This window comes from Rhinopithecus bieti, unplaced genomic scaffold (genome assembly GCF_001698545.2).
Source record: "Rhinopithecus bieti isolate Rb0 unplaced genomic scaffold, ASM169854v2 scaffold_47256, whole genome shotgun sequence".
Taxonomy (NCBI): Eukaryota; Metazoa; Chordata; class Mammalia; order Primates; family Cercopithecidae; genus Rhinopithecus; species Rhinopithecus bieti.
Window position 1 is genome coordinate 411,019 of NW_016819014.1, and position 17,501 is coordinate 428,519.

The following is a 17,501-nucleotide window of genomic DNA, read 5'->3' on the forward strand; positions in this document are numbered from 1 at the left end:
ACCATGGAATACTATGCAGTCATAAAAAAGGATGAGTTCATGTCCTTTGCAGGGACATGGATGAAGCTGGAAACCATCATTCTCAGCAAACTAACACAAGAACAGAAAACCAAACACTGCATGTTCTCACTCATAAGTGGGAGTTGAACAATGAAAACACATGGACATAGGGAGGGGAACATCACACACTGGGGCCTGTTGGGGCGCTGGGGGTTAGGGGAGGGATAACATTAGGAGAAATACTTAATGTAGCTGACAGGTTGATGGGTGCAGCAAACTAATATGGCACGTGTTTACCTATGTAATTAAAACTTCACATTCCGCACATGTATCCCAGAACTTAAAAGTATAATAATAAAAAATGAATAAACAAATAAATAAAAATAGCACCTGGCTGGGTGTGGTGGTTTATGTCTGCAATCCCAGCACTTTGGGAGGCCGAGGCAGGCAGATCACAAGGTCAAGAGTTTGAGACCAGCCTGACCAATATGGTGAAACGCTGTCTCTACTAAAAATACAAAAATTAGGTATGGTGGTGCATGCCTGTAATCCCTGCTACTCAGGAGGCTGAGGCAGGATAATCGCTTGAACCTGGGAGGCAGAGGTTGCAGTGAGTCAAGAGCATGCCACTACACTCCAGCCTGGGCGACAAGAGCGAGACTCAGTCTCAACAACAACAAAAAAAGCACCTAACCAAGCTAACCATAGCATTGTCATGAATTCAATAACCCATAAAAGGCTTAGAATAGTGGCTAGAACATAGTATAGAGTCAGTGACTATTAGTTATATTATTTATTTATTTATTTATTTAGAGATGGAGTCTTGCTCTATTGCCCTGGCTGGAGTACAGTGGCACAGTCTCGGCTCACTGTAATCTTTGCCTCCCGGGTTCAAGCAATTCTCCTGCCTCAGCCTCTGGAGTAGCTGGGATTACAGGCACCTACCACCAAGCCCGGCTAATTTTTGTATTTTTAGTACAGGGTTTTGCCATGTTGGCCAGGCTGGTCTCAAACTCCTGACCTCAGCTGATCTGCCTGCCTTGGCCTCCCAAAATGCTGTGATTACAGGCATGAGCCACCACGTCCGGCTATTAGATTATTAATATCCTTCTCAAAATTCCAACTTTGATTAGCTGCACCAGTATTTTGTTACATGTCGAGCTTTAAATAATTTGTGTTCTGTTCTGAAACTATACAAAGTTGAGCATGCTTTGGGAAATTGCTCTTAAACTGAATCTAAAACATGAAGACCAATAAGCAGCATTTATACCATAATTACAGTATATTCACTGCAGAATCAGGTAGTGTGGTTAAATCAGGACAGAAAGGGATAAAGTACTATTTCATTATATCCATGTTGCTGGATGGAGAAAGTTCAAGTATACAGATTTCTTTTTTTCTTATACTCCATCATATTGCTCAACATGATACTATATTTTAGCCTGCTTCATATTTGATCCATGACTTTTGCCATAGGTTTTTCTTTTCTTGCTGGAGTGCAGTGGTATAATCAGTGCTCACTGCAGCCTTGACCTCCTGGGTTCAAGCCATCCTCCTGCCTCAGCCTCCAGAGTAGTTGGGATCATAGGGACGTGCCACCATGCCAGGATAATTTTTGTATTTTTTGTAGAGACAGGGTTTCACTATGTTGCCCAGGCTGGTCTTGAACTCCTCGGCTCAAGTGATCCTCCTGCCTCAGCTTCCCAAAGTGCTAGGATTACAGGTGTGAGCCACTGTGCCCAGCCTCCATACGTTTTTCTTTATCCTTCTGAGGTTTCTCATTGCCTACTTCTTATAGAAAGTAGAAACAGGAAGCAGAAATAAAATGTTTTCTCCATTTTATGATAGATTATCAAGATCCCCAAATTTTCTGTTAATTGATAATTTTTGTTTTGTTTTGTTTGAGATGGGGTTTCACTCTGTCATCCAGGCTGGAGTGCAGTGGTGCGATTATGTCTCATTGCAGCCTCAAACTCCTGGGCTCCAGATATCCTCCCACCTCAGCCTCCCAAATGCTGGGATTACAAGCATGAGCCACCACTCCTGGCCCTTAAACTGTCAAATTTAAGACACATTATTCTGTGGATCTGCTGCATAACTCATCCTGGCCTGGCTCCATTTTTTTCTGAGGTCCCATGTCTTCCTCTTTGTTGAGTTCCTTTTATCTTTGCTGGAGTACACCCTCAGGTAATTTTTTTCAGTAAAATTATATAGAAAAATCTTCTGAGTCTTTACATGTCTGAAAACAATTTGGTTTGCATCATGCCTTCTCCAAATTTTTTCCTCTTACTTCAACACTATGGCTTTCGCTACCCTCCAATAAAAATGATCTTGATATGTTAGCCAGGATCTCCTAATTACCAAACCCAGTGGACATTTTTTTCCCTTTTATTTTTAGTTGACATGTAATTGTACATATGTATAGGATACACAGTGATATTTTGATACATGTATACAATGTGTGATGATTAAACCAGGGCAATTAGCATATCCATCACCGACACATATATCATTTCTTTGTGTTGTGAATATTAAAATACTGTCTTACAGCTTTTGGAAAATATACAATAAATTACTGTTAACCATATTTACCCCCCAGTACTATAGAATACTAGAACTTATTCCATCCATGTGGCTATATCTGTTAGAAAACCTCTCCCTGTCCTGCCCTCTTCCTCACCTTTCCCAGCTTCTAATAGTCACAATTCTAATCTCTCTACTTCTATGAGCTAAAATTGTTTTAGCTCCCATACCCAATGGACCCTTTTAACCTACCCATTTGTTGTAGAATTTGACACTGTTGATAACCCTCTGATTCTTAAAACTTTCAATTCCCTTAGTTCTTGGGACACTGCATCCTTTGCTGTTTTCCTCTCTTTTTGTTTCCTTTGAGGTTCTGCATCCTTTTCCCAACCTTTTTTCCTTTATCTCCTTTTTTTTTTTTTTTTTTTTTTTTTTGAGACAGAGTCTTTCTCTGTCACCCAGGCTGGAGTGCAGTGGTATATTGGCTCACTGCAACCTCCACCTCCCAGGTTCAAGTGATCTTCCTGCCTCAGCCTCCTGAGCAGCTGGGATTACAGGTGTGCACCACTATGCCTGGCTAATTTTTGTATTTTTAGTAGAGCCAGGGTTTCGTCATGTTGGCCAGGCTGGTCTTGAACTCCTGGCCTCAAGCAATCTACCCACCTCAGCCTCCCAAAGTGCTGGGATTATAGGAGTGAGCCACCATGCCCGGCCCTCTTCCCAACTTTTCAATACTGATAATTCTCTGATGTCCCATCTCTACCCACTGACGGTCTTTCTCATAAATGGGCTTTCTGAAATAGCTCATCTAGCACTATGATTTCAGCCACCAACTATCTAATGACAGAAAGCACTAAATGTCACACACAAATTTCAAAATTAGTCTGTCCAAATCTTAATTGATTATCTTACCTCCATCCAAAGGCTGTTTCCATGCTTGTGGTTTTTATTTTGTCTTGTGAAGTTACCATCCACCCAAATCTTCCCAGTTAAGAGTCATGGAGTCATCCTCAATCTTTCCCTATTTTATAGCCCCCAGCCAGTTGCCAAATCCTCTCAAATCTCTCAGAAATGTCTTTGGAGTTTTACCATCTTCTCTGTTCTCACTGCTACCCTAATTCAGATCCTCATTATTTCTCACTTGGATTACTGAAACAACTCTCAACTGGCCCCTCTGCCCTTGCCTCTGCCCTCACCTCTCCTGTCAGTCCATCTTTCGGTCAGTTAGTGATTGTCCCAAAACAAACCACGCATGACCACATCTTTTCCCTATTTAAGACCCTAGCTAGCTCCCTCCTGCTCATAGAATGTTTAAACTTATTAGTATCATACACAACCTTTTGCAATTTCTCTCTCCCCATTTCCATTTCCAGCCCTCCCTCTCACCCTTCAACCCCACAAATTCTACAATTCAGCTATTAAGAAAACTTCTGGGCCAAGCGCGGTGGCTCATGCCTGTAATCCCAACACTTTGGGAGACCGAGGCGGGCAGATCACGAGGTCAGGAGATTGAGACCATCCTGTCTAACACAGTGAAACCCTGTCTCTACTAAAAATACAAAAAAATTAGCCAGGTGTGGCGGCGGGCGCCTGTAGTCTCAGCTACTTGAGAGGCTGAGGCAGGAGAATGGCATAAACCCGGGAGGTGGAGCTTGCAGTGAGCAGAGATCGCACCACCGCACTCCAGCCTGGGCAACAGAGCGAGACTTCGTCTCAAAAAATAAATTAATTAATAAATTAATTAAAAAAAGAAACTTCTGAAGACCACCGCCCCTGCTCACACCCTGTAATACTTCCTCTTGAAGACTCTATGCTTTTCTTTTTCCTCTTTTTTTTTTTTTGAGACAGAGTCTTGCTCTGTTGCCCAGGCTGGAGTGCGGTGGCACAATCTCGCCTCATTGCAACCTCTGCCTCCCGGGTTCAAACGATTCTCATGCCTCAGCTACCCAAATAGCTGGAATAACAGGCATGTGCCACCATGCCTGGCTAATTTTTGTATTTTTAGTAGAGATGGGGTTTCACCATGTTGGTCAGGCTGGTCTTGAACTCCTGACTACAAGTGATCCACCCGCCTTGGCCTACCAAAGTGCTGGGATTACAGGCATAAACCACCATGCCCAGTCTTTTTTTCCTTTTCTTTTCTTTTCTTTTCTTTTTTTTTTTTTTTTTTNAACAGGCATGTGCCACCATGCCTGGCTAATTTTTGTATTTTTAGTAGAGATGGGGTTTCACCATGTTGGTCAGGCTGGTCTTGAACTCCTGACTACAAGTGATCCACCCGCCTTGGCCTACCAAAGTGCTGGGATTACAGGCATAAACCACCATGCCCAGTCTTTTTTTCCTTTTCTTTTCTTTTCTTTTCTTTTTTTTTTTTTTTTTTGAGACAGAGTCTTGCTCTGTCACCCAGGCTGGAATGCAGTGGTGTGATCTCCGCTCACTGCAAGCTCCGCCTCCTGGGTTCACGCCATTCTCCTGCCTCAGCCTCCCGAGTAGCTGGGACTACAGGTGCCCGCCACCACGCCTGGCTAATTTTTTGTATTTTAGTAGAGATGGGGTTTCACTGTGTTAGCCAGGATGGTCTCGATCTCCTGACCTCGTGATCCACCCACCTTGGCCTCCCAAAGTGCTGGGATTACAGGCATGAGCCACCGTGCCCAACCACTTTTTTTTCTTTTTTCTTTTTCTTTTCAATAGAGACAAGGTCTCCCTATGTTGCCCAGGCCGATATCGAACTCCTGGGCTCAAGGGATCCTCCTGCCTTGGCCTCCAAAGTGCTAGGATTGTAGGTCTGAGCCACCAGGCCTGGCTGATGCTTTTCTATTTACTGTTTCTTTCCTAACTTCTTCAGGCCCAGTTGCTCCCTGTACACTCCCAGAGTACCCTGCTAATAACGTTTCATCACACTGTTTTACTGCCATCTATTTTCACCTTCCTCTATGGCTATGCCATCAACCCCTTAAAAGCCGGGCTTATGTTTCACTTATTGGTATCATGGGCACCTAGCATAGGTCTAACCACTAGAAGACACTTCAGTGGATGTTGAGGAAGAAAAGAGGACAGGACTTTGGGGAAAGGTTATGTTCAGGAGGCAGGAAGAAGAGTCAAGCTGAGGGTGCTTTGAGGGTAACAAAGACCTTGTAGTCACAAAGGCCTAGGAGAAAATTTCAAGAACCTGTTTGATTGTTGCAGAGAGGTTGTAAGAGATGAGGTGGTGAATAGATCACTGGATCTGGAGACTTGGAAATCTCTGCGCACCTTCAGGAAAAGACATTCCAGTAGCCTGAGAAAGCAGCTGCTGAGATTTGAGGGGGGCTTAGGAGAGAGGGAGTGGTGAGGGAGCAGTTCTTTTTGACTTGACTTCTACAGCATTTGACATCAGCCCCTCACATTTGTTTAATCACTTTTCCCTTCTTTGGCTTCTATGATGTGACATTTTAAGGTCTCCTAGGATTCCTTCAAGGGCTGTGTGTTCCCTACTGCCCTTTAAATGTCAAGGCTTCCAGGTTCTGTTTTTAGCTCTTGTCTCTGCTTAATCCATACACGCTCCCATTCATGATTATTTCAATGATGCCTACCTCCTGATGACTCCAGGTCCTTATCTCCAGCCCAGGACTCTCCCAGAGTCTCAGACCCACAGCTGTTAGTTCTGTCCAGTGGACATGTAGATGCCCAGATGTGCAACAACCTCAATATTTTTGAAACTCATATCCTGCCACCAAAAATCTCCACCTAAAACCTGTGTCCCATTTTTCACCAAATATACCTATACTACCAAAGGGTATAACACCAAATTTTCTTAACCCTTTCCTCTTCTCTAATCACTTAAGCCTTATCAATTCTATCATCTCAATCTAGAAATTCATCCCCTTTCTCCATCCCCACTGCCACTGCTTAAATTCTAGCCTTAAAATTTTTCAGCTGCATTATTATAATCTCCCCATGTCCAGTCTCGATCCCTTCTTTCAGCCTTCTCCACACCACTTCCAAAGAAGTCTTTTTTCTGTAGTACTTTAAAAAAAATGATGCACAATTTATATACAATACATGCATTTTAAGTGTACAGTTTGATGGATTTGAAAAGAACCACCAACCCTGTCAAGATGAGGCAGGAGAAGACAGACTGGAGGCAGGGAACCTAAGGCCAATTTATGCTGACTTCCTAGAACTAAATCAAAAGGAAAGCCCCAACTTTCCATGCCCAAGTAACAGAAGGACCAGAGGGTACTCCCTTTGCAACACGTCCCCCCACCCCCCACAACTTGCTCCCTTTTTCTGCATGGCAGATGAAAAATTGGAAGTACCTCTGAATGTTCACCTCCTACAACCAATCAGGCTGGTTGTGGACCAAGTCTTCATTTGCATAGGAGTATAACTTTGTTACTTAACTTTAACCTTTGGTTGCTTTCTGCAACAAATCAGACCTTTGCATAGGCTGTAACTTTGTAACTTCACTTCAGCCTCTGATTAGTCCCCTCCCACAACCAATCAGACTGATCATGGGCCACTACTTCATTTACATACATACATGATTTCAGCAAGTCATCAATGGGAAACCTCTAGAGGGTATTTAAACCCCGGAAAATTCTGTAACCAGGCTCTTGGGCCCCTTGCTCGGGCTGCTCCCAGCCTGTGGAGTGTACTTTCATTTTTAACAAATCTCTGCTTTTGTTGCTTCATTCTTTCCTTGCTTTGTTTATGCATTTTGTCCAATTCTTTGTTTAAGACACCAAGAACCTGAACATCCTCCACTAGTAACAAAGACATAAAACATTTCCATCACCGAAGAAAGTTCTCTAGGGACTTTGCAGTTAAGCCTCTGACACCCAGAGGCAACTGCTGTCCTGATTTCTATCACCATTGCTTAGCATTGCCTGTTCTTAGACTGTTTACACATGGGATCCTATGGCATGGATTATTCTGTGCCTGGATTCTTCAGCTCAACGTAATGTCTGAGATCCATCTAGGTTATTGCATTTATGAATAGTCTGCTCTTTTATAGTGCTGAGTAGTATCCAACTGTATGGGTATCCCATAGTTTGTTTTTTCCACCTGTTGATGAAAAATTCAATCATTTCCAATTTGGCTCTTATAAAAAATTTGTTATGGACATTTTTTTTTTTTCGAAATGGAGTTTTGCTCTCATTGCCCAGGCTAGAGTGCAATGGCACGATCTCAGCTCAATGCAACCTCCACCTCCCAGTTTCAATCAATTCTTCTGCCTCAGCCTCCCAAGTAGCTGGAACTAAAGGTGCGTGCCACCACACCCAACTAATTTTTTGTATTTTTAGTAGAGATGGGGTTTCATCATGTTGGCCAGACTGGTGTCAAACTCCTGACCTCAGGTGATCTGCCTGCCTTGACCTCCCAAAGTGCTGGGATTACAGGTGTAAGCCACCGCGCCCAGCCTGTGGACATTTTTGTATATCTTTTTTGGCATATATTTTCAATTCTTTTAGTTAAATACCTAGGAGTAGAATTGCCAGTTTGTAGGGTAGGTGTATGTTTAACTTTATAAGAGACTGCCAAACACTTTCCAAAGTGGCTATACCATTTTATAACACCACCAGCCATGTGTGAGAGTTTCTGTTGCCTAAAGAGTTCTTTTGAAAATGCAAATCTGGGTCAGGCACGGTGGCTTATGCCTGTAGTCCCAGCACTTTGGGAGGCCGAGGCAGGTGGATCTCCTGAGGTTAAGAGTTCAACACCAGCCTGACCAACATGGTAAAACCCTGTCTCTACTAAAAATAAAAACAATTAGCCAGGTGTGGTTAGTGCCCGTAGTCCCAGCTACTCGGGAGGCTGAGGCACGAGAATAGCTTGAACCTGGGAGGTGGAGGCTGCAGTGAGCTGAGATCATGCCACTGCACTCCAGCCTGGGTGACAGAGCGAGACTCTGTCTCAAAAAAAAAAAAGAAAATGCAAATGCAAATCTGATCATACTATTTCTCTACTTAAAAACTCATCTCTGGGCCGGGCGCAGTGGCTCATGCCTGTAATCCCAGCACTTTGGGAGGCCGAGGCAGGCAGATCATGAGGTCAGGAGTTGGAGACCAGCCTGGCCAATATGGTGAAACCCCATCTCTACTAAAAATACAAAAAATTAGCCGGGCGTGGTGGCATGCACCTGTAGTCCCAGCTACTTGGGAGGCTGAGGCATAAGAATCGCTTGAACCCAGGAGGCGGAGGTTGCAATGAACCAAGATCATGCCACTGCACTCCAGTCTGGGCGACAGAGTGATACTCTGTCTCAAAAAAAAAAAAAAAAAAAAAAAAAAAAAAAAAAACACCTCATCTCTGGCTCTTAAATATGTCCAAATTCCACCAGAAATAGACAAGGTTCTTCATGACCTGTGTACCAGTTGCCCAAACTCATCTCTTGCTATTTCTCCATATGTTCCCTTCATGCCTGTCATGCTGACCTCACTTAGTTCCCTTAATTCATGAAGTCTTTTCACATCTTTGTATAAACCCTTCCTGCTGCCAGAATGCCATTTTCTTCCTTATTTGCCTAGCTAATGCCTACTCATCCTTTCTTTTTATTTTATTTTATTTTATTTTATTTTATTTTATTTTATTTTTGAGACAGGGTCTTGTCCTGTTGCCTAGGCTGGAGAGCAGTAGTGCAATCTCAGCTCATTGCAGCTTCTAACTCCTGGGCTCAAGCAATCCTCCCACCTCAGCCTCCTGAATAGTTGGGACTACAGGTATGTACCACCACACCTAGTTTTTTTTATTTTTCATAAAGACAGGGTCTCGCTATGTTGCCCAGGCTGGTCTCGAACTCCTGGGCTCTGGTGATCCACCTGCCTCAGACAACTCAACACTCTGGTGTCATTCCCGTAATGAGTGACCACATGCCTGGTTGCTCATCTTTTCGGAGTGTTACTGATTACATCACTCCCCATCCCAAGTTAACTGCTACAATGTGTGCTCCCATAACATACAGAGCCTGACCCCATCCTAATACTCTGCTCAAAGCATTATAATACATTATTTCCTTCTCTCTACCTGACCAACTCTTGGAATACTCTTTTCCCTCCTTCCTTTCCTTCTACCACTGTTTGATGATGGCCCACGCTGGACAGACTCTATGTTGGGTGATGTACACAGGATGGTGAATTAAAACAGTCACAGCCCCTGCTCCCATGAGACTTACAGTAGGGCAGAAAAGACAATTGAGTAATTACACTCATACATGGAGAATTAGAAACTGAGTTAATTGTTCTGAAGAAAGGAAGTGATGAGTCTACCAGCACACGAAAGGAGAATCTGGCCTAGATGGTATGGGGGTGAGGGCATGGAAGTCCTCCTTGAAGAAATAATGTTTGAAATGGGAGCTAAAGGAGATGCAGGAATTAAGTGGGTGAAGTATGTTTCCTCCCTATGGTGGAAGTGAATTTGGGACTGTTCAAGAAACAGCAATTAAGCTGGTGAGCCTGGAGAAAAAATACTGATGGGCCTCACCTGAGGGATGAGTGCCAGGCGAGCGCCAGACTAGAAGCTGCTAAGAATTTGGTCGTTACCTTGCTCGAGACCAAGGAGCAGGAAAACTGGTATTAATAGTATTAGCCTTACTTTCAGTGAGCTGAGATCGCGCCACTGCACTCCAGCCTGGGCGACAGAGCAAGACTCCATCTCAAAGAAAAAAAAAAATAGTATCAGCACCTCTGACGGCTCCCCATTGCTTGTCATTGCACCTAGCACGTGACCATTGATCCAGTTTGGATGTTTGTCATCTCCAAATCTCATCCCCAGTGTTGGAGGTGGGAACTAGTGGGAGGTGCTTGAGTCACGGGGGTGGATCCCTCATGAATGGCTAGGTCCCCTCCCCATGGTAACGAGTGAGTTCTTGCTCTATTAGTTCATGCCATAGCTGGTTGTTTAAAGAGCCTGGTGGCTGTCTTGCTCCTTCTTTCACCATGTGCCAGGCTTGCCTCCCCTTCACCTTCTGCCATGAGTAAAGGCATCCGATCAGAGGTGTTACTGATTATTTCACATCTGCACCACCACCCCAGCCCAAGTTAATTGCTGCAATTCCATGCTCCAATAACATACAGGGCCTGACTCCATCATAATACCCTGTTGAAAGCATTATAATACATTATTTTCTTCTCTCTACCTGACCAACTCTTGGAATACACTTTCCCTTCTTCCCTCACTTCTACCACTGTTAATGAGTGAAAACCTTTACTGAAAACCTCACCAGAAGCCAAGCAGATACCAGTGCCATTCAGAGCCATGAGCCAAAGAAACTTCTTTATAAACTGTCCAGTCTCAGGGATTCCCTTATAGCAATGCAAAATGGACAAAAACAGTCATACATAACATACATTTGTTGAATTAATAAAGTTTGGAAGTGTTCAAGAAATCTGACATCTAAAGGAAAAAGGGCCTCTATGTACTTTGAGCGGGCTACAGGGCTGTGGGAAGAGTGTTTTTAAGCAAAGACATGACTTGAGTTTGTTGAGGCAATACAGCCAATAGAGAGGATGAAGAGATGAACCATGGAAACACAGTTCTGACATAGGTGGGAAGGGATGTAATTGAGAATACAAAGATCATTAGTTTTGAAAAAGAAGAACGACTCTTCCTTTGAGGTAAGAGAAAAGGGTGGGAAAATAGGGAAAGCTCTAGAGGAAAAAACACTACTGTTGGGAGAAGCATTGTTACAGTCATGTGGTTCAGGGGGCATTTTCCTGAATCTGCATGATGCCATCAGATAGGCACTGTTTTCCAGCTGTACCATGGATTGTCCCCATGATCATGGTGGGCAGATTTGCAGTGTGGTGACCATGTAACTGGTAGTGTTGGAAGCTTTCTCATATATTCACCATCTCACCAAATTTTCACAACAACCTCAAAGTATACAGACCCAATTTACAGACATGGACACTCAGGTTCAGGGAGGTGAAGAACCTTGCCCAGGTCGACACTGTCAGTGAGTGTCTGACCTGGAACTAGAACCTAGGTCCAATGGACTCAACCACAAGGAGCCAGGGCAACTTGGGAGCCTATTCATTTGGTTCCCTTCTTATTGGCTTTAGATGTTTTGCTTCAGTATGGCTGGAATATTATCATTAGTGAGCCTAGGCACAGTGCAAGGTGATATAGGCAGTTTCTGCCTTAAGGGTGGGTTTAATTTTCATAATGTGACCTCTAGGGTTTCCTATGAATAAACTAAGAAATAAGGCAGTTTGGGGATGCAGAAGGTAAATACTCTGACAGAGAACATATTATCCTCTTATTAGAGAGGGAAGGATAAGAAAGGAATACTGGAGTGCATCACAGGTTAAGCTAACTAAAGATGAGGTCAATGACTTGTCCATAGTCAATAGCATGGGAGAAAAGTAACATGGAGATTTGCCTTCTTGTGACCTTTTTTTTTTGACTCCATCTCAAAAAAAAAAAAAAAAATAGTATCAGCACCCCTGAGTGCCAAGATGACAATAACCTGAGTGGTAACCAGAGAGAGTGATTATAGGTGAGGCAGCTGTTAGAAGAAAAATCTATCTCAATAGAGAAAGGGGCCTTCGGAATCATCCCCAGGGTGCTGGGTACGGTGGTTCACGCCCATAATCCCAGCACTTTGGGAGGCTAGGTGGAAGGGTCGTTTGAAGCCAAGGGTTGGAGACCAGCCTGGGCAACAAAATGAGACCTCATCTCTACAAAAAAAAAAAAAAAAAAAAAATTAGCTGGGCACAGTGGCACATGCCTATAGTCCTAGCCACTCTGAGGCTGAGGTGCGAGGATTGCTTGAGCCCAGGAGTTTGAGGCTGCAATGAACTATCATCATGCCATTTCACTCTAGCTTGGGTGGCAGAGCAAGACCCTGTGTCCTAAAAAAAAAAAAAGAAAAAGAAAAAGAAAAAAATCCATGGTGTGTCCATGGAGAATTACAAAGCTGTGAGGGCCCTGGGCCAGGAGACAGGTGGCTGCTCCAGCAAAGAACAGCAGGTGATATGGGAACTAGTTCCATCTGCAGAAAGCAGTCTGCTGAAATAATCCTAATGAGAGGAGGGCAGGAGGGCTCGATGGACAGGTAGTTGTTCCCAGTTTGAAATGGTGCCTTCAGCAGGGCATGGTGGCTCACGCCTGTAATCCCAACACTTTGGGAGGCTGAGGCAGGCGGATCACGAGGTCGGGAGTTCAAGACCAGCCTGACCAACATGGTGAAACCCCATCTCTACTAAAAATGCAAAAATTAGCCGGGCGTGGTGGTGCACACCTGTAATCCCAGCTACTCAGGAGGCTGCGGCAGGAGTATCGCTTGACCCTGGAGGCAGAGGTTGCAGTGAGCCAAGATCATGCCACTGCACTCCAGCCTGGGTGACAGAGAGAGACTGTCTCACAACAAAACAAAACAAAACAAAAAAAGAAATGGTGCCTTTAGGATTTATTTTTTGTTTTTTTTTTTGAGACAGGGTCTCACTCTCTCACCCAGGCTGGAGTGCAGTGGCACGATCTCAGCTCACTGCATCCTCCCACCTCAGCCTCCTGGGTAGCTGGGATTACAGGCACCTGCCACCATGCCTGGCTAATTTTTGTATTTTTAGTTGAGACGGGGTTTCACCACATTGGCCAGGCTGGTCTCAAACTCCTGACCTCAAGTGATTTGCCTGCCTTGGCCTCCCAAAGTGCTGGCACTACAAGCGTGAGCAACCACACCCGGTCAAAGGATCTTAAAAGGAAACATCACTGTTAAGTCATTGCTGACACAGATAAGGTGGCCTCTCAATTACCGCCAAGCTTTATGTTATCTTATAGCTCTTGCACTTACAAATTGAGGTCTATTTAGTCTGTGCTGTTGTTGACCTCATATTTACTTACCATAATCAAGATTCGCTCTAGTCTTGGCATCTTTTCCAGACTTATGACCTATAGTGGGTTGACTCATGTCCCCCTGCACTGCTCACCCCCCACCGCCCTAACTCATGTCTACCTAAAACCTCAGAATGTGATTTTTTTTTTTTTTTTTTTCTGAGACAGAGTCTCGCTCTGTCTGGAGTGCAGTGGCATGATCTCGGCTCACAGCAAGCTCCGCCTCCCGGATTCACTTAGCCTCCCGAGTAGCTGGGACTACAGGCACATGCCACTAGGCCTTGCTAATTTTTGTATTTTTAGTAGAGATGGAGTTTCACTATGTTGGCCAGGCTGTTCTTGAACTCCTGACCTTGTGATCTGCCTGCCTCAGCCTCCCAAAGTGCTGGGATTACGGGCATGAGCCACCACGCCTAGCCAGAATGTGATCTTATTTAAAAATAGCATCTTTACAGAGGTAATTAGTTGAGGTCATATTAGATTAGGGTGGGCCCTAAATCCAATGACAAGTATCCTTATAAGGAAGAAGAGTAACACAGAGACTTGCCTTCCCGTGACTTTTTTTTTTTTTTGAGATGTAGTCTCGCTGTGTTGCCCAGGCTGGAGGGCAATGCCACGATCTCAGCTCACAGCAACCTCTGCCTCTGGGATTCAAGTGATTCTCCAACCTTAGCCTCCCAAGTAGCTGGGACTACAGGGGTGTGCCACCATGCCCGGCTAATTTTTGTATTTTTAGTAGAGATGGGTTTTTACCATGTTGGCCAGGCTGGTCTCAAACTCCTGGCCTCAAGTGATCCGCCCACTTAGGCCTCCCAGAGTGCTGGGATTAAAGGCATGAGCCACCATGCACATCCCCTGTGACCTTTTGAGCTCAGAATACGAATGCCAAGATGGCAATAACCTGGGTGGTAACCAGCGTGATTATGGGTGGGGCAGAGAAGAGAGGGCCTTGGGAAGAGAGAGACAGAGATTGGATTTATGCTCCCACAGTCAAGGAATTTGGCTTTGTTGGAAAAGGAAGAATTCTCCCTCAGAGCCTATGGAGGGAGTGCGTCCCTGTCAGCACCTTGATATTGGACTTCTGTCCTCCAGAACTGTGAGAGAATAAATTTCCATTGTTTTAAGCCACACAGTTTGTGGTAGTGTTTGAATACAGCAGCCACAGGAAACTCCCACAGGAGTTGAGGTTTTTCTTCCCTCTAGGGAAGGAACTCTCCAACCCTGGCAGTTCCTCAGTTCACCCTCATAGGTAAATGCCCAGAAAAAAACTGCTGAATAAACACATTTCCCAGATTTTGAATTGAGGGAGAAGTGTGATGTCCCTTGAGGTAGCACAGAGAGATCAATGGTGACATTAGATAGTATCTGGAAGACCCAAAGGCTGTGTATCAATTTTCATTGTGTGGCTTTAGCTTAGCAAATTTACTAAGTGTCAGGATGTGGCCTCAAGTTTTGTCAGACTCAAGGTTGAGTCAAACTTAGCATGATTAGGTAGGTTGTGCTAATCAGACTCACAAGAAATAAAAATCAAGCTGAAAATGTATTCATCTGTATGTGTGTGAGAAAGAGAGGAGGCTTTTATTCCAGTATTGAAAATGCTCATATTCACTGCCGGGGCCCCGGGTCAGAACACTTGGAAGCTGCTCCGTGGCTGTAAGTCGCATGGAATCAAAGCAAAGAGGCAGGGCACCTTGAGGGGATCCATCCAGACCACGGGGAAGCCCAGTGACCGCTCCAGGACCACAACAAAGCTTTTGTCTCCCGCACCACAAAATTCAGGCCTGACAGAGTCGGTGACATTCGCTGCCAATCTGTAGTTCTCTGGCTTCTCTTCTCTGTGTTCTCAGGTCAATTGCCCCTCTTCCACCCACACAGTTTTTCTCTAAACAGGATGTTAAACAAATGGATACTAAATGACAGTTGTGTTCTGGACTTGCCTCCCTTACAAAGAAGGTCACCTTGGCTAAAGTATTGGGTTCTTTCAAATCCACATTTACCATGTGTTTACTCCCATAAGAATGAATACCATCTGTATTAGTTTCTTTTGGCTGCTAAAACAAATCACCAAAAACTTGGTGGCTTCAAACAATAGAAACTTATTTTCTCACAGTTTTGGAGGCCAGAGGTCCAAAATCAAGGTGTCGTGAGGGCCTACCTCCCTCTAAGGCTTGTAGGGGAGAATCCACTCCTTTCTTCTTCCAGCTTCTGGTCACTCTAGGAACTCCTCGGCTTGTGGCTTCATCATTCCAGTCTCTGTATCCACGGTCACATTGCTGCCACAATTTCTTCTGAGGCTAATCTTCCTCTGCCTCTCTCCTATAAGGACACTTGTGATTGTATTTATGGCCCATCTGATAATCCAGAATTATCTTATCTCAAGAGCCTTAACTTAATCTCATCTGCAAAGACCCCCTTTCCAGATAAGGTAACATTCACAGGTTCCAGGGATTTCTGTGGATATCTTGTACAGGACAAGCTTTTGACTTACCACACCACCATTTGTGGATTTTGAGGACTGGGATTGTATCTGTGTTGATATGTCTTCAATGTCTCATACATGAATGAAAACAAATAGGCAAATTAAGGCAATCTTATTTCCAAATTCAAAGGCACCTCACCATCACTATGCATAATCGACATCCCTCTAAAAGGTTATCCGAGGGCCAGGCATGGTGGCTCACATCTAATCCCAGCACTTTGGGAGGCTGAGGTGGATGGATCACTTTGAGCTCAGGAGTTCAAGACCAGCCTTGACAACATGGCGAAAGCCTGTCTCTATAAAAAATACAAAAATTAGCCAGGTGTGGTGGCATGCGCCTGTAGCCGCAGCTACTTGGGAGGCTGAGGCTGGAGAATCACTTGAGCCCATGAAGCAGAGGTTGCAGCGAGCCAAGACTGTGCCACTGCACTCCAGCCTGGGTGACAGAGTGAGGCCTTGTCTCCAAAAAAAAAAAAAGGTTATTCAGAGTTTTTATATCATAAGGCCCCTCAATACATGACTGGATTTCATGTGTGCATGGTTAAAAACAAATTACTTCTGGCAATGAATCTATCTTTTCAGGCCAGCCTATTATAAATTGTAATCACAATCAGCATCATCTTTAAATATGCTATCAAATACTCTTGCATAATTATCTTTTGCCCTACCTGTTCAAATCCTTTCCTTTTGAAGCCCACTTAATGCCCGACCTTCCTAGGAACCATTCATGACAGTTCCTTACCCTCCACACCTGCTCATGATCTTGCCTAACTATGAGGTCTTCTTGCTCTGCCTGTGGGTCTCATTTCTGCCTAGGAATTGGTAAACTCTTCCTGAGTGGGATTTTCTTTCTCAAATAAGACTCGATGTATGTAATATAGCATATTGTTGGAATTTTGTTAAATTGTTGGTTTATGAATGTAAAGGGACCGTGTGAATATTTAAGCATAACCAGAGCCCACATCAAAACAATACTGTTGTTTATTCTCAGGCAGGAAAGAAGCACCCATTGCTTGAGGGTCCAAGAGACGGAGTGTATTTATATTGGGTTAATGTATTTAGAAAGTTAAATGTCTGTCTCCTGGAAGATGAGATATTTAACATTCAGTTAGAAAAGAAAGTTTTCTTATATAACCGATAACTAGAAAGATAATCAAGAAGCAGGAGAGGTGATTTGCTATCAAGAAATAAGGCACAGATCTTCAGGATGGAATGTTAGAAGGCTTGAAGAGCTGCCTTCTTGGCCAGGCACAGTGGCTAATGCCTGTAATCCCAACACTTTGGGAGCCCCAGACAGGAGGATCACTTGAGCCGAGGAGTTTGAGTCCAGCTTGGGCAACAAAGTGAAACCCTGTTTCTACAGTAAAATGAAAAAATTAGCCAGGCATGGTGGTGTGTACCTGTGGTCCTAGCTACTCAGGAGGCTGAGGGAGGATTGCTTGGTCCTGGAAGATGGAGGCTGCAGCAGTGAGCCATGATTGTGCCACTGCACGCCAGCCTGGGACACGGAGAAAAGCCATGTCTCAAAAGGGGAAAAAACAAACAAAAAACTGCCTCCTCTTCATTCTCCTCCAGAATGTGGTGAATAATTTGTGTAGATAAAATACAGCCCCAATTTAAAAATGTATGTGATAAATGAGAAAAGAACCCTAAGAATCCCGAGACTCAGATCTGACACTCC

At 44.1% G+C, this 17,501-nt stretch overlaps 1 protein-coding gene across 4 annotated transcripts in view; it reads right to left on the reverse strand.

Annotated features, from left to right (window-relative positions):
- Positions 1-17,501, reverse strand: part of TMEM266 (transmembrane protein 266) — a 152,813-nt gene that overhangs the window by 118,500 nt on the left and 16,812 nt on the right. For 2 of the 4 annotated variants that reach the window (XM_017858024.1, XM_017858025.1), the window contains exon 2: positions 15,497-15,657. The exons of the other annotated variants lie outside the window; for them this stretch is intronic. The gene's annotated coding sequence lies outside the window, so the exon portion shown is untranslated. The remainder of the gene's footprint in view (positions 1-15,496; positions 15,658-17,501) is intronic. 4 annotated transcript variants of the gene reach the window in all.